The sequence below is a fragment of the Rhinolophus sinicus genome, linkage group LG03 (assembly GCF_036562045.2).
Source record: "Rhinolophus sinicus isolate RSC01 linkage group LG03, ASM3656204v1, whole genome shotgun sequence".
In the NCBI taxonomy this organism is placed as follows: domain Eukaryota; kingdom Metazoa; phylum Chordata; class Mammalia; order Chiroptera; family Rhinolophidae; genus Rhinolophus; species Rhinolophus sinicus.
This window is the reverse complement of record NC_133753.1, coordinates 181,981,869-182,000,150: the sequence shown is the minus strand read 5'-3', so window position 1 is coordinate 182,000,150 and position 18,282 is coordinate 181,981,869. Positions and strand designations below refer to the sequence as shown.

The 18,282-nt window shown below is 30.7% G+C and overlaps 1 protein-coding gene across 2 annotated transcripts in view; it reads right to left on the bottom strand.

Moving 5' to 3' along the window:
• The window catches only part of CDH9 (cadherin 9), a 107,270-nt gene extending 89,337 nt beyond the window's left edge, over positions 1-17,933 (bottom strand). For both annotated transcript variants that reach the window (XM_019749047.2, XM_074329045.1), the window contains exon 1: positions 17,796-17,933. The gene's annotated coding sequence lies outside the window, so the exon portion shown is untranslated. The remainder of the gene's footprint in view (positions 1-17,795) is intronic.
• Between the last annotated feature and the right edge of the window lie 349 nt (positions 17,934-18,282).

Genomic DNA, 18,282 nt, shown 5'->3' with positions numbered 1-18,282 from the left:
ACACACACACATATATCACTATATATGTTAAGTTTATATATATATAAAACCACTATATACATATAGCGTACATCTGTATATATATATACCACTATACATATATATGTATATATAAAGTATTTTTGTAGCTACTTAAAATTAGGGGATGGAAATAGTACAAAATATTTCTGACCCATGAGTAGTTAGTTATTACTGACAAAATATTATTGACAAAATTAATAGCAATTTTTTTAAAAGATATTACTACTAGAAGAAGCTATTTGTCATTGTCAAAGATCTTTCTGTTCTCAGGGAGCCCTTTAAATGGTGTAGATATAGGTTAAATGATATCCCTGTACTTTCTAATGGAAAAATCCAAATGCTCAAGTCTCATGTTGGCATCTCTGGAATAACGTTATCCGAATATATGTATATATATAATATATACATATATAATATATATTTAACTTTTGACTCCTTACCTATTTTCTGGGAAGAATTAAGGATTCTGGACTCCCAAATAACAGTCGTCTCAAGGTAATACCTGTTGGTTAGAGAAATGGCTCGCCAGGTACATGGCAGGAAGTTGAAAGCAAAGAGCAGAGATAGTCACAAGTACGTCATGGAATATTGCTTGGACTATGGAATTTCAATTTAGCAGTGATGTTCTACATGTTTATTTGTCTTTCTTGATGTCTCTGTTCCCTAGCATTGTCTTCTCTCCTTTTATCCTTAAAGGGTGTAAGATTGTATTACCATTATTAATTATTATCCTGTCCTTGTATTAGTAGGGCTGAGGGAAATAAAAAGGAATCTATTTAGGCTTAAGAATTGAGATCAGCTGAGAAATTTGAAGAGCCATCCTAAGCAAGTGGTAATAGGTGAATTCTAACTCATGGTAAAGCTTTTGCATATTTGTTATTTAATTTTTACTTCAGTAGAACTCACAGAGCAGAGAAGTTAGTACAGAGATGGTGGAATTATCTCACATTCAGCTCGGAAAATATTGGCCATTCAATGAAGAAATTTGAAAATAATATACAGATAAACACAGGTGAAGCAGATTTTTATATTCACTCTTTGGAAATGGTTTTTAATATTCTTTGAAATAAAATGAGATTTTTAAAGTAGAATATTTAAGAAAGTGTTATTTCATACATATGCAAAGGTTTCTGATATTCATCTACCATATATGGAGTTTTGAAAATATTTTCATGCTTTTGAGTTGTCCAAACAATGACTGCAATGTAACTATCTGTAAATTAAATCTATTATAAGAAGTGTTATCTTACTGGAAGGTTGGGTTTAAAAAGTGCACACACCTGGACTAGATGACATAAAATATATTCCTTTTGATTGTCCTGTGAGGACATACACATTATATTTTATTTTCTATAAATGGTTAATACCATTAGTATTTCAAAATATAAATTTAAAATATTTTAATCTAGGAATGTAATTGTCTTAATTGCCTACTGGGTTATTTTGATTATAAATAATGATAATTAGTGTTTGAAAATAATTTAATTATTTAAAAATGTTTTAAATTTCCAAAATAATGTTAAACAAGTTTTAGTAGCAAGAAATAAAATCAAAATATACCCCTTAATTTAAACTTTCAGATACTTAAAATAATAGCTTAACCTCTTTTTCCTAGAAGCAACAATTTCATCAATTATAATAGAATTACATGATTTACACTTATTGCTATTAAATATTAAACACTGTAACTCATACTGCCCAATTACTGCAAGGTATGTAAAACCTTATAACAAAACATGATAATTTGATTTTTAAGAGTCTGGATTATTTTGTTATTATCAAACTATTTTAAGTGACAATATTATAGAATAAGATATATATAACTATTTTAAGTACTTATTACATATATGTATATATAAATACACACATACAAGTACATACATACATACATAGTTCCCCAATAACACAAATGTATCCAGTAGATGACCAAAATATTTGTTTTGTCCATCTTTTTGCTTTATCTTCTATGTCATTACTGAAATAACTAAAGAAGATAATTAAGAACCTCTATAGTAATTAATCAAGTTTACAATATTAAGTGTGTAACGATTTTAAAAGTCTGTCTTGATTATTAAATGTCGTAAAGATAACTATTACATAGTTTATGAAATAATTGAACTCAAATGTTTTATTAGGATAATTAATATTTTAAAATCCTCATGAAGTGAAGTAAATATTAATTTGTTTTAAGTAATATGTATTAAAAGACTGGGCCATGATACGTCTTTAACTTTAAAATGATATGTTCAATAACTGAGTATTCAACTAATGAAAATATTTCCAGATGTAGATTTGACTTGTTTTCATCTGAAAACTGATTAAAATGATTAATTTGAAGCAGTGTAATAGTGGAGTAAAGATTGACTCAAATATTATAAAATGCCAGTAGAAATAAGGGCAAATTAGGGCATTTTCTCATATTTTCATATTGTAATATGGGCCATCCAAAAGAGGGAGCTAAAGTATTGTGCTAAAGTAACTTGGTTTTATGAATGTGAAATTTTGGATCAGTTTCACATATGAATTACACACTGTTTAGATGTATATTTACCTGGGTTTGATATTGACTTACCAGTATTAACATATTAGTGGTAAGTACTTAACTCGTGGCCCTAAAATTGTATATTCTCCCAGAAGAAAATGATTTTTTTCAGGCAACATAAAATGATAAAAAGTAATTATGAGAGATTAAAGGAACAGCAAGCTAAACGTCTTAATGTTGAGTCTTCTAAAGGAAGGGCAGAAATCGCATAAGCTTCAGATAACTTGAATCACAAGATTTCCCCCCCCCCCAGTTATATAAATGGGACTGCAGTAGTCCCCCCTTATCTGCAGTTTCACTTTCCTTGGTTTCAATTACCCACAGTCAGTCGCAGTCCGAAAATATTAAATGGAAGCTTCCAGAAATAAATAATTCATAAAGTTTAAACTATTCTTAGTAGGTGAAAAACTCTCATGCTGTCCCGCTCTGTCTCACTGGAACGTGAATCATCCATTGCCCAGAACATTGGCGCTTTACATGTTGTCACTCTCCACTCCTTAGTCACTTAGTAGCCTCTGAGTTACTATTAGGTAGGTGCAAAAGTAATTGCGGTTTTTACAATTATTTTAACCTTTTAAACCGCAATTACTTTTGCACCAACCTTATAGATCGCCTATACAGTATAATAGTGCTTATTTTCAAGTAATCATTATTTTACTTAATAATGGCCCCAAGGTACAAGAGTAGTAATACTGGTAATTCCAATATGCCAAAGAGACACCTAAAAGTGCTTCCTTTAAGTGAAAAGGTATTTATGTATAGAAACAAACAAAGAAACAAACAAAAAAACACCAAAACATAGTGCATACTATGTATAGTGTTTGGTACTATCTCTGGTTTTAGGCATTCTCTGAGGGTCTTGGGCTATAAAGAAACTGCTGTAATATTGAGGTTGTTTCCACATACATGAATACTCTTTTTCCTTTTTTCTTTTGTTTAATCTTAAGGTTTATTGAATGATTCTCCCTAGAGTCCTCAGTACTGGATAACTTTTTCATGACTCATTTGGTCAGAAGGAACAAAATGCAGGGCTAAGGACTCCCTGGAGCAAGGAAGCTGAGTAACATTTTATAGTAAAATAATTTGAACCTAAAATATTTTTACAACATGCCACTAAGAAGCAATCAAAATAACTGGCAAAATTTCTAACTTTGAAATTAAACAAAAAAATGAATGAATGAATGAATGAATGAATGAATGAATAAATAAAAACATAATGAATGATCAGTTGATCAAGAAGTTTATCAGTGGGTACGTATCAGGTTTTCACATAAGACGAACAGGGAAAAGTATCTTTCCGTAGAAAATTCTAGCCACAATACCTATTTCATCTAGTCAGTTTTAGTTATTTTAATTAAAGTTTGTTTTACGTCCTTTCGCTAATAGTAAATGTAATCACTTAGAAAAAGATTCACAATGTAACTTTTTATTCTAAGCTAAAATTTCTGGATTAAACATTGGGATTTCAAGAGAGATAATGAAAGACTCCTTCATCTATTGTGCTGAAATTCCTTATCACTCTTTGGTGCAGTGTAAGTAAATAAAGAATCTATGTTGACAATGGAAATTGAATTTGGATGCATATAGTGTCTTTCAAAAACACTTAAAAGTAATATAAAATACAATGCATCTATAAAACACACCCCAGGAATATACAATACTTACTGTAACTTCAGCAATATCATTGGCAAAGAGATTCTGTATGCTAATTATGTGTGTGGTTTATCCTACACAGCTGCTACTCATTTTCCCCATAGACTAGGGTAAGATATCATTATAAATAAATGTTCATTGCCAAAGAAAAATAGAATATGTAGTTCCTTATTACAAAATGTCATTTTACAATGGGATTAGTTGAATTAGTGAATAGATTAATTTGCTCTTTCTGAACATCAGAAAGAAATCTGTAACTCCAGTAGGAAATCACAAGAGGAGATAATTTACCTATAGATAATTAATTTTCATGTAAATAAATTGTGAAAGCAAAATATTCAATTGACTATCAGATCCTTGTATTATATTTCCTGAAGACATTACATTGAAACAGAGGGTGTTACTCTTTTTGTGACTTTGAAGACGTTATTTTACACACTCATGTTTTTCTTATTAATCTCATAACAACATAGATAAAACATGGCTAAGGATAGTAATTTCTTCTAGGTTAACTATGAGGTAAAGCACCTGAAGCACCTAAGAGAGATTATTTTTCGACATAAAACCAATGAAATAATATCCAAGGATAGAATTATGGAATGATGCCAGTTTATAACCCCTCAAAGAAAAAAACTGGCCATATTTGTTAGTTTTTGTATAAATTTAGTGTTTTACAAATTGAGTGTTTCTTAGACTCATTTGACATTATGATTTTTTATTCTTCCAATGAGTTCAATCTTTATTTTTTAAATTGTCAAACTGACATTGTTTTTTCCTGCAGATTAAGGAACTATATCAAGAAATTATTCCATATCATGCACTTTTTGCTATAATATAGAAAAAAAATTTTGTATAAAAGAGAATTAAAATGAATGATTGAAACTCATCTTCTTTTGGGGGATTGATATTTGAAATTATTATAATAGTTGGGTATATGCTGACAGAGTACTTGAAACTGATTAGTGCTGGAGACATACCTGAAATGAACATATTTCTGAATATCTGTGATGATAATTAAATTCCCACTGATATGATTTCTATACGAGGAAATTCTGGTATCAATGTGAGAAATCTAGGCAGTGTGGAGAAGGTCATTTAAACAGATGTAAGATCTGGTCCTAGATTGGACACCAACAAAGAGGAATCTGCATCTTAGAAAAGGCCTTCAAAAGGACCAGGTATGGAAGCATGATATCCAGGCTTTTGGATAATTTTAAGTATAGTTTTTTCTGTTATTTTATTTATTTTTCCCCTTACAAGATGGAGGCTTGTTAGAGAAGCAATTGAAAGTTAACTGTAACTATTTTCAAGCAAAGATTTAATTGACTTTGGAATTGTAATTACCCTTAGCTGCCTTCTAGTCTCTCTCAACCATTTTTAAAAATGAAGAAATTAAATTCCAGAATGATAAATGATTACAAAGCCCTTATCTCTGGTCTTTTTACTTCCAACCATTGTTCACTTTACCAGATTGGACTGTAATTCTACCATGAAAATTTGGTAAACAGTCAACCCCACTTTAGTGCTTGCAGATAGTATGGATACTTGGCATAAAGGATTTTTCCTTCTCTGCATGCAGGATTCAGTTGTTTCATCATATATTTCAGTAAGGTTTGCGGAGAAAGCCAGGCCCAACAACATTGGTAAATTAAAGGGCAGTCATTTTCTTTTTCTTTTTTTTTTTTAACCTTTGGCTACACATGTTTATTGTAATGCCATTTTACATATAAAGGGTTATGAACAAATAATAATTTTGTAAACAAATAATGGTATTTATTGCTAAGTTATTCTTAATTACATAATTTATTTGTGGAGCTCTGGGTTCTACTCTTGATTTTTCTCTTCTAGGATCATTTTAAGCAAATTTCTCAGGGCTGCTGTGTCCTCATCTGTAAAATCAGTCAATTAAACAAAATGTTAGCTTCCTTCTTGCTGTAATAATGTCGGACTATATAGAATCATTATTTTCTTAATTTAAAATCTCCCTTCCAAGAGGTACATTGCATTTTATAAGATGAACTTTTCCTATTTAAAAATAACATGTAATATCATTAGAAATCATTATGACAACTTGGCCCTATTTTCAATAATAATGAACGTTGAACAAATGTTTTTTTCAAGACCCATAATTCTCTTAACATTTTCAAACATATTTTTCATATTTTGATCATTGGGAGTGTTTTTGTAGTGCTCTGTGCCTTTTGAAAGTGTGATTGCTTACATAATTTTTAACAAAATTTCTTCAATTTTCCCAATATGTTCTCATTGTCACTCCTACTCTGTATTCATGATTGATCATGTCATATTTTTTAAAGGCAGCGTAGGTTTCTTTGGAGAGAATATGTTGCTTAATCAAGTAAAATCCTAGCCTGGGCCAAAAACATCTTTTCTGTCAATTGTTTGAAAGTAGAATTATTTTTCATTTTCTACCTATTTTTAGAAGTCTAGAAAAGGGGGAAGTCCTGAAAAATGTATAGAATATTACAATTACTTTTTCCAAATGCAGTGGCAAAATTCTCTAAAAACCATACTATCAAACTGACAGTTTTAGTACATTATGAATATAATAGCAATAATAGTACGCAGAATTAGTATTTATTGTGCATAAAATAATAATAGTAAGCACAATTGATATTTATTAAGTGGCTACTGTGATAAGCACTTTGATGCATGTAATATCATAGTCATCTTGACAGCAACCCTAATGATTATAATTATCCACACTTTCACATGAGAAAACTGAAATTTAGGAAGATGAAATAAGTTATTTGAGACCACACTGGAGGCAAAGAACATTTATTTATAATGGAAGCAAAGACAAAAGCTGGTGTTTCTGGCTCTCAAATCTGACAATTAATATCTAAGTAAACACGATCTGTTCCCTATTTTGTAGACCAAAAGAAGAACAGGTAATTTGGTTAGGGAAAGGGAGAAGCAGGAAGTTAGGAGAGCTGGAGTTAACATCAGACCAGTTATAAATAGTATAATACCTTTCAATGTGGTAAATGAATCATTTCCATAATTAAGTAATGTAGAACTTACTGAGGGAGTAATTTAGCTAAACATGATTCACCCAAAACAGGTTAAAAATATCCAGTAAGTACTCCAAATTGGGCATGTTTTCATTTTCATTTTATAACCATAAAATAGTTCATTTTCACCAAAATGAACACCATTCTGTAGGATAAGAAGCTTTATCATCTACATGTTACTTGGTGGTGGCGGGGGGGTATTGTCATTATAATTGTTTACTTGGTGCAAATCATATAGACCTATCAATATACATTGAGTATCATGTTGATAGGTCCTTTTAAAGAAGGGTGTCCAACCAGTCCTTGTGAGATGAAAGATCAGTTTTCAGCAAACACATTGTATACTGAGGACCCAAAGAAGATAACTGGAGTCATCTAATTCAGAGATGGTTAGGGAAATATTGAATACCAACCAAAAGATTCTCAAGGGTCCTGGTACAAAGAAACAATATTTAGACTAACAGAATTATCTCAGAAAATTTAACCAGAGATCATCTAACAGAGGAAATCAGTAAAAAATAAAGAGAAGCCACAAAAATGCCAAGAGCTAAAGGTTGGTGTGGTACAACAAAGTGATGAAAGTGGAACCTGTAGAACAGCAGATACTTAGATGTAGAGAAGAACTGCAGTCACATAATTAGATTCCTTCTTTAGGAAACTATATTAAAAAGTGTAAAAATCATGTTGAAGATAAAAATCACACAAATAAGAAGGACTTGACATTTGGAGACATTTGAGCAAATCCTAGAATGAATTCTGCTGTTTCTAGTGTCTTGAAGCTCCCCCCCCCCCCCCCCCCCCCCGTCTGCTCTCAATATGCAAGATAAGGGAGGAGTGATCTTACTACGAATTCCTTTTTTTTTTTTTTTTGGAAAGTTTTAGGACTATCCCTCATCATTGTAGATAATGATATTGAAATATACATTGGTATACACAGATATACGAGGTAAAACAATTAAATTTGTGAACTTGTTGCAATGATGTTGCTAACCTTTTTCGATATCAGAGGGATTATTCATTACAAATGGGTATCAACTGGACAAACAGTTAGCCAAGTTTACTATTTGGAAGTGCTGAAAAGGCTTCATGAAAAAGACGACCTGAACTTTTCTCCAACAATTCATGGCTTTTGCATCACGACAATGCAGCAGCTCATACAGCACTGTCTGGGAGGGAATTTTTAGCCAGTAAACAAATAACTGTATTGGAACACCTTCCCTACTCACCTGATCTGGCACCCAGTGACTTTTTTTCTTTACCCGAAGAGAAAGGAAATATTGAAAGGAAGTCATTTTGATGACATTCAAGACATCAAGGGAAACACACCAACAGATCTGATGGTCATTCCAGAAAGATAATTCCAAAATTTCTTTGAAGGGTGGACTAGTTGCTGGCATCCATGCATAGCTTCCCAAGGGGAGTACTTAGAAGGTGACCGTAGTGATATACAGACATGAGGCATGTAAGATGAGTTCGCGAACCTAATTGTCAAACCTCGTATATGTCCTCTTTACAATAAAATACTCTTTCCTGCCTTAACTTGAGTGAGTTTTCTAAAAACCAGGAGAAACTAGAGAACTAAATATTTTGGACACTCATAGTTAATATTTAAATATTCCACAGTAGCTATCTGAAATTCCAATCACTAAAAAAATAGCAACATTTAATAAAAATCTAACTTTGTATATATAAAAAGATAAACATATTGGAACCACTTATTTAATTAAAAAAAAAGAATGCAAGTTGTTAATATATTATTACTATGAAAAATAGAAAGCATTCATATTCTTGTTACTAAGTTTACCTCTAAAAAAATGTAACATAACCCAGTAATATTTATAAATTTAATTGGAATTGGGATTGTATTATGAAATAAACAAAGTTTATCATACCAGGCCTTTTCAGACTGCCATTTCTTCTGCTGAAAATGATGTTTCTCATAATATTTCCTTTTCATCTGTTCAGAATCAATTCAAATATCACCTTCTTCAAAACCCCTCCCTTATGACTTTGATTGAATAAATATTTGGCACACTTATATGATTATAGAACAAATTTACTCAATAGTGTAACAGTAGTTTCTACATTTTATGAATTATATTAACTGCATTATAAAGATTAGAGATAAGCTATCAAATCATTAACATTTACCACAAATATAACTTCTAGGTTATTTTTAATGAACGTTACTACTAATCATGTGATATTTTTTGACCTATATTTTTCAAACCATAATAACATCCTCATTCTAATAAATCACCTTTATAAGCACTTTTCATTTTAAGGTCAAAGATGTCATTCACTTTATAGTTATTAATATAATTCAAAGAATAAAAAGTGATGACCATGAAAATTACAGAAAAAGAAAGTTAGATACCTAACATTAAATTATGTGATGATATTAAATACTTTGAAATTTTATTACCATTGAATTAAAGGAATTTCATAACTCACCCATATCTAAATCCATGTAGAATGTACTTCTAATCTAAAGCAACAAATTTTATAGTGTTCTATCTATGCTAGTAAATATTCTATAGTAATTTCAATGATACAAATTTACAAGATAAAATTCTTCAAAATATAAACTATGTCCATTGTCTGCTATGTCAACTTAAAGAATCATCTCCACAAGATGCAAGCCAAGTTAAGGATATTCATTTGTATTTAAATATATCTCTGAAGTGGAGGAGGAGTGGGGGTGGGGAAGAATGACAAGAGGAGAGAAGCAAAGCAGTAAATATGGAGCCAGAAGTACTAGCAAAATAAAGCTGCAATGAAGGCAGGAAAGCACAAGTAGTTATTAGGTTGGTGTAAAAGTAATTGCGGTTAAAAAGTTAAAAATAATTGCAAAAACCGCAATTACTTTTGCACCAACCTAATAGAAGCAGCAAGAAAAATAAACCATCACAATTAATTGCATAGAAAAATAAATCTGGTTTCTACAATTCATCATAGATTTGTGCTCAGTTTGATAAAAGGCAGTGGAGAATGTACAACAGAAGTGAAGTCCATTTAACCACCAAGTAATTTAGAATTAAAACGAAAGAGAAAGGCTCAAAGATGGATTATAATAATATCTTTCCTAATATTATAATTATATTTAAAAAGGAAAAACACCTTCAGAAAAAATGTTACCTAGCAAATTTGAAATAGTAACTTATTAATGCATCCCATATATAGTTATATGCTATTAATATATCATTTAATATATCTATTAGCATATATATTATGAGAACTTTTTAAACACATGTTAAATATTAAAAATCCTTTCTGTAATATTAACATATACTTATTTTCCTATACATTAAATTGATTGAAATGTACTTTTAGCAAGTTTATTAGTTAATACTTTTAATTTTTTCTCACAATGGAGATAAAGATTAGTTTTCATAGGAAACTGACACAAATCAAAATACTGGGGATGAAAAATGATAAAGTAATCAAATAATGACATGTGGAACAGTGATGTAAACTGCAAATTTAATAACAAATACATTTCACTGCTCGTTTATAAATCATCTCATTTGTAGAAAGCCGCGGTCTGGTATGACTATGTATCACATTTTATAATGATCAAATAGGTAGTTATTTTCTAAAATGTGCTTTTGAATCCATATTTTATAGAATAATATATTATTTATAAATAGTTAGGGATATTTTTCTCCAAACCCATAATGTGGGTAAAATTTTTATTCCAGGGTAAAATTTCTTCATACTGTTTCCATCTGGGTTGTGTACTTACATTTTCTTGTAATTTTAGAAGAATATGATTTATAAATATGGTCCTTAAAATATAGTGCAAGACATATATAGAAGTGACATTTTATTTTAAAATACAATTTTGTTCTTCTCTGAACATGTTTAAAACTCAATTTCAAAGTAAGACTTCGATAAACACAGTTTAGTCTTGGGTGTAATGAAGAAGGATCTCCATGCCCATGTTTAAATCAAGGGTTGCAGGGATCTCAAAGGTAATGCTTATTTGTCAAGCAGCAAACCCACAAGCAGCTTAGGTGTGGGGAGAATTTAGACATCCCTGATGACATCATTATTAATTCACATTATTGTGTGACTTTGCTACTGATTCTTCAATGGAATTCCCCACTTTCTTGTCTCCCGTCACTCCATAAATTGGTCTTAATCAATTTCAATATTAATATTTGGGTATAAGTAATTACAAACCCAAGTAGTTCCCTGATAGCGATATATTTTCTTTAATTCTCTCATAATAATTATCCTCTTAGAGTTATACGATCACAAAAAAATTCTAAAGTTGAAACTTTCTTTCCTGTTTAAATAAAATGATCTTCCATGTTTAGCAATTGAAAATAAAATTTAACCCAGGTCTCAACTGTAAAGCAGTGAGTTTGAGAAAAATCATACATATTTAAATATCTAACTATAGAAAGATAAATATACATAGTCAGTACTGATATAAACTCTTCATTTTAATGTACTAAAATAACCGTGCAATATTAAAAATGATAAGTTTATTATAGACATCCACTACTTGTGTTTTAGTGGAACTCTCTATTTTAAACAGACCAAAGTTAATTTTAATTATAAAGAAAAATATGTTTATTTCAGGTGTGATAATATCATTCTTCATTATTAATGATTCTTCATTGTATCAGGGGCCTCTATTCTAAGCTAAACTTAAAAGACAGACAGATGTGATTCGCATACATAATCAAACATATCATTATAACAGTGCCGTAATTATTTAGTCCTTGGAAGAGTATTGTTAGAAATGCAAATCTGAATCCCATTTAATGCTCTTGTGTTAAAAAAAACATAACTGAGTTGAAACTATATATAAAATGTTACGTCACCTAATTAAACTGGCATGATTTGAGGAAGAAGGGAAAATGTAATTTCTCTTCTAATAGTTAAACTTATTCCAATCCTTGCTTAGTACATAATGTACTAATAATTTATAATATTAATCTGGAAACAGTGGCAGTAATACAAATATTTATTCTTGACTTTTTATTAATTAGTATACATCTCATTAGCTATAAGGCAATTCTATTTAATTTTAGTATCATATATTTAATGTAAAGCAAATTTCCAATTACACAAATAGTTAATTTACCCAGTAATACAACAAATATAAAATATCTATTGATCTGACCTTAACTAGGGGAAATGAGCAAATAAATAATTTAAAATTGCACCATGTAATGTGCTTCCTTTGCATTATCTAAAACAAAGTAAAAATAATGTTTTATTTTCTGATGTTAATAATTGGATTTTTACCTAATGTGGTTTGAGATAGCATTATGATTCCTACTTAAGATAGTACTTTCCCATCCACCATAAGAATAGGAAAAGAGATTATATTTTTATTAGGTCTTTGAGAATCATGGGCATTGAATAGAGAACAGTTATTTCCAGTAATAGTTTTAAAATATGAAAGGCTAATTCTCCCTAATCATAAAATTATCCAAATCAGGCATAACACATGGACTGCAGTTGAGTTTAACTTTTCCAGAAAAAAAGTCCTAATTCATAATTTATCATTTGTTCATGTTACATCTATGATTGCGTGACAAAAGAGCTTTCTTAGTGTCTAATGTTACGCAAGTGTAATAATTTAAAGGCTATAATTAACTTATACACTGAAATAATTGTGTTATTTCTTTGTGTTTTTCACATATATTTAGGGTATACACACACACTAATTTACCCACAGACACAGGTGCACACAGATATAAACAAAACATATGTAAAAGCAGAAATATAAATACAATATGAAAGATGAAATTATAGATAATATAGATGTTACTTTGTAATTTGACCTGTAAGTTTTCTGGGATGTTTTATCTGTGGCTTAATTACCATTAAAGTATAAAAGAGATTTTAATTTTTTTTTATTTTCTGATATATTCTTTGCATTGTGAAGTGTTTGTAACGCATAGATGTGAATATTTTGAGAAATGTTTCTGGCAGTTACAATAACTTATTACAGTAACCTGTTTATAGGGGGAAAAAAGCTGATAAAGAAGTTACTTGATTGTCTGAAGAAAAACTTCCTTTGAAAACTTTTAGTTTTGATGTCCCTGTTTTGTAAATGAAGTGTATTTTACATAATATCTTTTGTCCCAGCAGGTGACATATTGATGTTTATTTGTTTAGGCTACAGTGTTATGCGTGTTGTCTCCCCGGCTATACTGACTTCCTGTAAATATTGTTTCTTGTTTTTGTTGACTTTCCTAAGATTCTGTTTCAGTCAATATGAGGGAAAATTCCATTATGTATTGGATACTCTATTAATATTATATAAAATACAGTGGGTTTAGTATGATACAATATACATTTTGTCAGATATATCTATTTCTTACAGTACATTTAGAAACATATTCATCTTCAAAATAAAAAAATCAGATAACTACTAGTCACTGCTATTTCCATTTTAAGTTGGATAAGTTTGGAGTGAAAAATATAATGAAGTCATCTATGCTCTTCACAACTATAGAACCAATCTCAAAAAATGATGAGTGGCAGGATTTTTAATTCATACCTATGAAACAATCATATGCTCTGCTGTTTCACTGATTAATTAGAAAACTAAGAATTATCCTGCTCATAAAAAGAATCAGAGAGTACCAAAGCGCTCATTCCCCTGGAATTGATTTATAATTTGGCAAAGTAAAGGAACAGAAAAATAAAACACAAAAACCTTGACTATCACCTTCAGAAACTATTCAGGTGTTCTCCTTATCCCTACCTTTTCTCATAAAGATAAATCAATATCACACACACACACACACACACACACACACATTCACACACCACTACCATCACCACCACCAACTACAACAATAATACCTCATGAGATTTCCATTTGCCTTCATAGGCAGTTAGATCCATTATCATGACTTTTATGTTTTGGGAGGTGTTTCTTGGTAGTGCTAATGTAAATGTCTTGGTTAGGTTCCAGAGATAGTGCTTTTATTCAGGCACTTTGCATTCTTAATGTGGCTATAAGACCAACTCATACTAGCGCTAAATTTAGGGATAAGTGCATTAACTTATTAGGACTGCTATCAAAATGTATGAAAGTACTATAAAGACACTCCTCACTGTGCATTCCTTACGATATTTTAATGACGAGAATAATGGTGGTTACAGGCAGAGGAATTTGAAGTACCTCATACAGAAAAAAAAAACAACTTTTCAGGATGATTAAAACAATCCAGGAATCATTGTTTTAAGCTAATCACTGTGTGTGTGTGTGTGTGTGTGTGTGTGTGTGTGTGTGTGTGTTCCTAATTTTTCATATACAATTTGGTAGCCTTGGATATGTAATGTGATCTTTCTAATCCTCAGTTTTCTTGTGTACAATCAAAGTTGGAGATGGTTAAATTCCCTTTTCTAAAGTTCTACAGTTTTATGTAAATACCTAAATAAGATAATGTCATAGATATTAAGACACTTTTTTGGAAATATAATTTAAGACACAACTCATTTTTAGAAACAATTTGTAAAAAACAAAGAAAGAAATTGTTTTACCTTAGGAAACATATCTTCTGTTCCACAATACAAATGGCCATGTTTATAAATTATTATCAAGTAAAAATAAACATAGCTAATTAAAATCAATGTCCTTTAGGTCCTATTTAGCATATTTTCTTTTTCCTTAAGAAAACTGAATTTTAATTAAGTAGATAATTTAAGAAGTAATATGCACAAGAACTTAGAAGTTTTTATAATAAGATGCCTCACATAAACTAAACTTGCTCTATAATTCATGTGCTTCTTGATTTGATATTATATCTAAAATAAACATATATTTAAATGTATATTGAAGTCAGAAGTATATTTAAAATATGACATTGGGCATGTTTTAAAGTATAACACTCTGCTTTTTTCAAATACTAAGTTTATTTCTACTTCATATTTAAATTTTCATTTGGTGAACAGAATTTGTCTTAAAGAATATAGCAAACTAATGATCCATCACATTGAAGCATCTATATTAATGCTAAATAATCACCCATCTAGGCTGTTCACTTTCACAGAATGTTTATTTATAACACACTTACATGTATTCATTAAATTAGCCTTCACCTTAATTTATACTTTCTTGCATAAAATATATTGCCATATTACTCACATAGCTTATGTAATTTTAAGAATTATCCAAAGCATTCTGATTAACTGCACCTACTCATGGTGCAATTATTGTAGAGCATACATAACTGCCTCAAAACACTACTGATGTCTAACAAGAGATTAGCCAGTAAAATAGTCTCCAATTTATTTTTCAATCCTTTATGTACCATAGAAGGGACAGTGCCCTGGATAAACTCTGTGTGTACAGGGGTCACAGGAAAATGCCAGGTTAAATCTCCTCATGCAAGGTGACACTCAGAAGAGCTTCTGATCCAATATATAGCTTATCAAGTTGAACCATACAACATTTAAAAACATAATTTTGAAGCCAACTTTGATATTATCTAGTTATATATAGACAGTGACACAATACATTTTTATTTTGATTATGCAGTGGATACAATAATGGTGGCATAATTATAGAAACCATTTCAAAATTGTTTTAAATACTATCAAACAGTGTCATAAAAGGAAAATCATATTTTCCATCCTAGAAAATAGTATCCATATATGACTTGCTTTATTAGTCTTAGCAAATAATCTGACGTAAAGTTAGATAATTACTTTTAAATTGATATTACCATCTGCTTCCTCTACAGCATTTTCTATTTATTTCTTCCAGATTAGATGTGCTTGCACCGTGCATTTTATCTTACATTTTCTCATTTTTCAAAACAAACAAGGAGGTGACAGTATTTTAACATCTCAGCATTTATCTATTAAGTGCAGGCAATTATTTTGTCCTCTTCCTTTGAGAAAACTTCAGTCCAAATCCAGAATATGTTTGCTGGCAAGAACACAGATGCATGCTGTTCATGTTATATCCAAGTTCTCTGTGGCTGTGTGCTGAAATAGCATGTTATTTCATTTTCTTTATCTTTCAAAATGATCTACTGTGTAAACCTGGATTAACCAGTTTCATAGTTACAGAAATGTATCCTACACTTGACATAGCATTGCCTAGGCAATGGAGCAGTGTCTGAATCTGAAAACAGTATTTGTCCTCTATTGAATGCAGAAGGTGTTTAAATCATACTTTTTTTTTTCCAAGTTAAGAATACTGAATGATCAAATTAATTCTTAGTTAGATTTAGTTGAAGATGGCTAACTCTTCAAATTCCATAGCTTAAGTAAGAAGTAACAAATGAAGATGTCCTCTTTCATGGAAAAGTTACCAGTTTTTTCTGTGACAAAATCACTATTTCTTTTATACTACATGGATTTCAAAAACCTTGTAAAAAAATCCTTATCAATAATTTCATAGCTTTATAAAATAAAATACTAAGTGACAACAATTCTCCAAAAACCCTTTAATTTATCCTCAAATCTATAGTCTATTACATTCTCATCAAAAGTTGATCATAGAAATAATTATGAATTATCTACTACAGGTGATTACTTTTTAGTGCACCTTTGTTATTTAAAATAGATTCTAAGAACATACACTGCTAACAGTATCTAAATGTATGTACTATAGAATATTGATAACCTTATAATTAAAATTTATCATCCCTTATTATGAAGTTAATGTGCTTGAAAATTTAATTGATGTGAATGGTTCTATTGAGTATGCAAAAAAACCCAAAAACAAACAAGCAAACAAAAACAACAATGCTCCATCAAATCATTGCATTTTCCAAATCATTTCACATAAAACATGCCCATTTTTTTGAAACTTTCCCTCCTGTGGTTTTCATCCAGTCTTTATTACAGTAAGATACATTTGCCTACAATAATGGAGAGCAATTATAGCCTATAGATGTATACACATTTAGAATGCTGACCTGAGTGAGAACCACAAATATCTGAAAAAATGAAGAATCCTTTACCAGGTAAAGTGATCACCTGAATCCTGACATCCTGTGCCTATCTATATACGTTATTTATATATTATTTTATTTCAATATTAAAAATAAAGTGTGTCTTCCTAAATTATGAAAAAATATGCCTTTATTTTGGACATTCTGACTCAAATTATGTAAACAAAAGTTATTAGAAAGTCAGGAGTCCATTTCAATTAATGTAATAATAACATACGTAAACACATTAATATGTGAGTAATTCAAAGCTACTCAAATTAACTAACATACTGTAAAGTCTGGTTTGAATTTTACAATAATGCTCCATATGCAAATTTGAGCACTATAAAAAGAGATTGGGTAGGTATCAGTTTTGTAAAAGTAAAATAAGAAGCAAATGTTTGCAAGTTTTTTCAGTGGGCATTTTAATACCTTATTCAAATACTACCAAATGCATTCTTACCTGCTTCCAAATGTTGAGAGACAGAGAGAGAGAGAGAGAGAGAGAGAGAGAGAGAGAGAGAGAGAGAGAGAGAAACTAGGAGAAAAGCAGTATTTGCATTACTTCATTATTGGGAAGGGAAAGCTGAATAGCTGATATTGCCAAGCGAAGTAAATAACACTTACCTTGTTTAGCAATGGAACTGAGTTTAGCCCTGCTCAGCACTGTAATTCCGGCGGCGACGTTGCTTCTGTCTGCTTCCTTCCCTTCTCTTTTTATAGTATCTTCACAGCTGAATCTTCATGCATCTCAGTGTGCCTCCCTCTTCGAGCATCACTTTTAACTCAGACAGGCAGGAAGCTGAAGCCAAAGAAACTCTCTATCTGATTGGTTTCCATTCAGCGTTTCTGATTAATATGAGACGGTCCCTAACATAGAAAGATGCTGCCGCTGATGGCGCTGCGCAGCGGGGCTCCGGGCTTGAGGCTGGGGCAGTAAAGACCTCTTTAGGGAGAGTGATTTGCAAGCGAATGAAGTGGGATGGCTCAGAGAGGAAGGCTTTGTCAAAGACCCCCACAAGAGAAAATAACCTAGTGTTTTTAGTCTCGGTTAATCTGCTCTGCTTAATCTGTTGGCAATTGGGAACGAAAGGTCACAGCGTGCTTGTAACCT